Below are 6,019 nucleotides of genomic sequence, written 5' to 3'. Positions count from 1 at the left end.
TTGTAGTGACTTTTCATTGAGTCAGCGTATAATTTTTCCACTTTAGAATATAACCTTTCAAACATCTTGGTCGCCCGCCTGGCGCAGTGGTTAAAGAGTCTGCTCTAGAGTCGCGAAGTAAGAAGTTAATCCTTAAGTTGTGGGTTCGAATCCCACTGTGGGTCGTGGAGACCGGTCCTTCGGATGAGACTCTATAAATAAAGAACCAAATAAGTATAAAATTTCAAAATTGTGTTTCACTCTACGATGACAAAAGAGAGAACTGCATGAAATTTCGCATTTTCTTCTGCAGCAGACAAGTGCTTATGTCTGTCGTGTCTGGAACTTTCCCTCACATTTTTCGATTTTTTCTCCAGAATCTCCGGGCCAATATCAGCCGAATAGAATTCTTGGGTAAAAAGAAATTCAGTTTGCTAACAAGAAATGGCTTGCCTCCTTTCAAGGGTACTAGCTGAAATCCCGCGCAAGCGCGGGAAAAATTCATTTTTTATTTGCTAAAAGCTAGAACTATTTTCCAACAACTATCTGAGATTTATTACACAGGAATAGGCCGACAGCATGACGAAATACTTCAAAATTCTACAATTTGTACAGGAGCAGAAATAAATGATTATGAGAAACACACTCCTTTTTTGTTTTTTTTTCTTTACTTCTACAAATATCGTTTTCATTAAAGGCCTTTTCTTCTTACATGTTATAAAGCAACTTTATTCTGTACGTTTTACATGCACGTATCTAGAAGGTGTCCTCCGGACCCCCCCCCCCCCCCCCCCGGAATTTGCAGAATCATTTTATGTATATACTGAACCAAGTAAAAGTGACCTTGGACACCCCTCCCAGAAAAAAAACCTTCCTCGAAAACACAGATCTATGTGGTATTGGTATGAAAGTCATTAGAATCATTGAAAGTCATTCACTACACCCTATACCCCACCCCACGAAATAGGTTCTTTTTATTTGCTTGTCAAGAAATTTCTGGAATGGATTTTTTTTGACTGGGAAGCCCCCCCCCCCCTTTTGGAAAAAAAATCTGGACCGCGCTTTGTTGTACATACTATCTTATACATTATGTACTACAGGTGCTCATTGGCATTTTCTCTTTATAAGTTAGAAACTTTATTTTAATATAGTTTGAGCTATATTATTGCTTCCATTTACGTCAAGGATAAGATAATGAATGTACTCAACTAACTATAATTTTCATATATTTGTCAGCATTTTAAAATTCTTTCTTTTTCTTTTACATTTATTTCCATGTCCATTCATGATAAACAATCGCCTCGATTTTCTTTTTTAAATCGGGTTCGATGTCAACTGACTTTCTAGAACTTTCAACAAATAGCGAGATCGGACATAATCGGAAAGGATTTGCACATTTTGTTTTTTAACCAATGATCAGAGCTAATTTCTTTTTTATCACTTAAATTAAGTTTTGATTGAATAATTCATAAATGATGTCTTGTGAAATAAATAAGCGCTTGTTTGTCGCCAGTTTTTTTTTTTAATGCCAGTTACTTAGATCCGCCACCACATTACTCTCTTTAGTGCTATTTCGAGGCTGTTAACCGAAAGTGAAAGTAGACTTTTAATTAAATTTACGATAATTACTATGCAAGTGAAATCTGAATATAGTTTACGGACATCATCTTATACCTAGTGTATTCCTACAGGCTTAAGTAAGAACTCTTGTGCAGCCGTTTCAGAGTTTATTTGCAAAATTTGTTAATTTATAAGTATAGATGAAAAAAGTCTATTAAAAATCTTCAAGAAGAAAAAATTTTTAAAAAGACAACAACAAAAATTTCGACAATGTAACTAATAATTATTTTCAATACTTAATAAACTTTTGTTGTTTTATGATCCCTGTGTTTTACAAGCATAATATACATAAAACTAGTTTTATTAAACAAGACCAATAACATTCTTTATTAAATGATTGAATAATTTCCATCTGTCTGATCGGCTGAGATCTAGATATGTTAGAAAAATACTACGTTGTATTGACCTGCACGTGACGTTCCAGATGAATACAAGGATTTATTTCCTCTACATTGATCTAAAATAGATCGAGAAATTCAAAATTGATACGAATTGTTTTGGAAAGCTATTCAAGTGACTTTAATTAAAAAGTTTCTTCCTATTCAAACACGCAAGCTTTTTTACAATGCATATATTATGCCTTCATAATCATTTGATTATTGTTTAACTGTTTGGGGTAATACATCTCACTCAAATCTTGACAGAGTATATAAGCTTCAAAAACGTCCTGCAAGATGTATTTTAGATGCTCCTCCTGATGCGCCCTCACAACCTCTCTTTGAGAAAGTAGTTTGGCTCACAGTGTATGAGCAACTTATTGTAAATGAATATGTTTTGTTATACAAATCATTGTTCAACTCTCACCCTACTTATCTAAATAGTATGTTTGACTTCCAGTGTAATAATCGATACAATCTTCGATCTGAATCTAATTTAGACCTCTGTGTACCATCTCATAAATGCAAACTCTTTGAGAACTCCTTTCAATACTCTGGTGCTATATCTTATGGAATAATTTACCTGTACATATAAGAATGTCTCAAACTCTCAACGCTTTCAAGCATCAAGTCAAAAAATTTGTAAAACAATGTAGAAATAGCTTATGATTATTTATTAATTTTGTATATTTATATATGTATGTATGTATGTTGATATTTTGTCTATAGAAGGCCCCGGGGAAGAATAGTGCGTGCACTAATCGGGTTACCTTCTTTGAATAAAGAATTATTATTATTAAATTATTATTATTACTTATGACTTTTTTTCATGTGAACAAAACATAAGCGAAGATATATTTTCGGGCGAAAGTGGTAAGAGGGGATGCAAGAACCCCCTCCAACACTTTTACTGAACAACAATTTTTGTTTTTTGGCTGTGAATTTTCCATGATAATACTCCTTCCTTTCAAAAGCTATCTTTAGTATATAAAAACTGACATTATATTTTTATTCATGGCAACTAAAATTGATAAAAAAAAAACATTTCAAATTGAAACGACTGGTAAGGTATATTTACATTTGGCTAGGACTTCATTAAATGCAAACAAGTAATGAGCTGTATCATTTTATGAGTGAATCATGTAATAAAACATTTATTGCTGTTTTTTCGGTCAATACAATGATTTAGCCATCTTTGAAGTACAATGTTGTACTCCTCAGATGGCTAAATCATTGTGTTGACCTCAAAAGACAGCAATAATTGTATATGGCCTTTTAATACAGCAATATACCGTCATCATCTGCATATGGAGTTTATGTATCTCAGTTGATTCGATACGCAAGAACATGCTCTACGTATGAACAATTTCTAAAACAATATATATTATTGACAAACATGTTGATGAAACAAGAATATCACCAGTCTCGTTTATAGTCAACATTTCGTAAGTTCTATAGGCAATAAAACGACCTTGTCAGCAAATACAATTTATCATTTGAGTCAATTTAAATGCTGAAGTTTTTCATACGAATTGTTTGTCCATTATTTATACACTGAATTGACGACGGATTTCCCGTTATTTCCCGATCATGACAAGGAGCAAACGGCGGTCAGCAGGGGATGCTCACTCCTTCATGGCACCTGATCCCACCTCTGATGTTTTGGAGGCCCTTGTATGCTCTGCTCCTATTTTGTATTGTTTTATGGACGTTTGATCTTGAATACTGTTCGTTATCTCCATATTTTTCATACACTTTTTTAGCTCTAACTGTTCAGAGACTAGAAGAACTTATGGATAGTAATGCGTGTGTCGTCTGTCTAGCTGTCTGTCTGTCCGTCTGTAAACAATTTTTCAAAATGCTACTGCTCCTACAATTTTGGTCTTATATCAATATAACTTGGCACACAAGTAGACTACACTAAGATACATACAAAAAAAAGTCATGTAGTTCTGTATATTGATTTTTGATTTCGATGAACAGTGTTGCCATGCTCAATAAAAATAGAAATTTCTGTGTAATTCTTATAAAAAGCTACTCAAACTACAGTTTGAGTCTGATTATGTAATTTGACATGCAAGCAGACAACACTGAGATACATCATTATCATTTTTTTTTGTTTTTAATGATTTATGTCGCCATAGTAATTTAAATTGAAAATTCTGTACAATTTTATTATAGGTACTCCTACAGTTGTAGTCTTACTGCAATCTTGCCCCAAAAACAAAAAAAAAGACTTAATTAAGGATCATTATTCTATTTCTTGCTTTTATAAAGTTTTAAGTCCCAAGTGCTACTTTTTTCTTTCTTTATTATAAGTACGAACCAGTAGAGCAACAGTCTCGACAGAGACTTCTGATTTGGTAATAACGATAGAAATGGTAATTTCATTAAAATTAAACATAAAACAAGATGTGTTTGTGAAACACTGATGCCCCCGTATGGCAACATAGCGAAGGTCAAGCTTTCTCAAATGCAGATCAAATATGCTGGTACCAAAGTAAGGCCTTTTCACGAGAAATGCGAAATATAAAACGCTAGCTACACCTGTTCCAGGGTTATGACCAAGGTTAACATTTTATAATATAGGACAAACTCCGTTTGAATGTCAAAGGGTCAAGGTTGTTGGGTTCTAAAGAAAAGCTTTGTCTCAAAGATTACGTACGGGAAGTATGAAAGTGCTCGCCCTTACCTTTTAAAAATTATGGTCAAGGTTAAAGTTTTAAAAAAGTAAGTCAAACTCCAAGGTCAAGGTCAAAGGGTCAAGATTCTTGATATCCAATGAAAGGTCTTTTCACAAGGATTACGCATGTGAAATATGAAAGCTCTAGCCCCTACTGTTCAAAAGTTATGGCCAAGGTTAATGTTTGTAAAAAGTAAGTCAAACTCCAAGGTCAAGGCCAAAGGGTCAAGATTCTTGATATCAAATGAAGGGTCTTGCCCCAAGAATTAAATTTGCAAAGTATGAATGCCCTAGCCGGAACCCTACAAAAGTTATGGTCAATGTTGTATTTTTAAAGTAGGTCAAAATCCAAGGTCAAGGTCAAAGGGTCAGGATTCTTGGTATCCAATAAAAGATCTTTTCATCAGAATTATATATGTGAAGTATGAAAGCCATAGTACTTATTGTTCAAAAGTTATAGCCAAGGTTAAACTTTTTTCATAGGTACGGAAATCTCCAAGGTCAAGGTCAAAAGGTTAAAAAAATTGGTATCCAATGAAAGGCCATACAACAAAGAATATATACCTGAAATATAAATGTCCTGGTATCTATTGTTCAAAAGATGTGGCCAAAGTAAAAGTTCACAATTTTTGTGTTAAAGTGGATCAAACTTCAAGGTCAAGGTCAAAAGGTCAAATTTGGTGGTAACCAAAGAAAGGTCTTGTCACAAGGAATACACATGTGATATATAAATGTCATAGCTCCACTAAATCGAAAGTTATAGGCAAGGTTAAAGTTTTTGCGGAAAAACAGACAGAGAGACAGACAGACAGACGGACACGACAAAAACTATATGCCCCCGAAACTTCGTTTACGGGGGCATAAAAACCATAAATTTGTAAACGAAAATAAGGGGAAAGAGATTTTCTATTTTTACAATTTCTTTAGTTTATCGTGGTGTCATCTTCGATTTGGCGGATGTCAGGGAATAAAGATAGTAATTAAAATTTTCTTTTTTTGCTTTTTTATCTTCCGTTAAACTCCTTCTGATCTTTTCCTCCTATGTACAGCGAGACACCAAAAAATTTATCACACCAAAAATTGCACAAAAAGGAAACATGACAAATTCTTCAAACTTGAACAGAAAAGTAACAAATAAAATGATGCAAAATCAATATCAATTTCAAGTGGATGTAATAAAGAATTCGTGAGAATCAGGTTGCATCTCTTAAAAGTCTTCTCCAAATCTATTTGGCCAGAAAAGATGAAACTTAAATGAAAGCTACATTACATATTGTGAATTTTATTCAAGTTCGTTCATATCACCCCCAGGAGTAGGAAGGACCTCGTCAAGGCAGTTTAAAGTTATACATGGGAATAT

The sequence above is a fragment of the Saccostrea cucullata genome, unplaced genomic scaffold (genome assembly GCF_032062105.1).
Source record: "Saccostrea cucullata isolate Sc308-1 unplaced genomic scaffold, CSIRO_AGI_Scuc_v1 ctg1899, whole genome shotgun sequence".
Classification (NCBI taxonomy): Eukaryota; Metazoa; Mollusca; class Bivalvia; order Ostreida; family Ostreidae; genus Saccostrea; species Saccostrea cuccullata.
Note: the sequence above shows the minus strand (reverse complement) of the source record.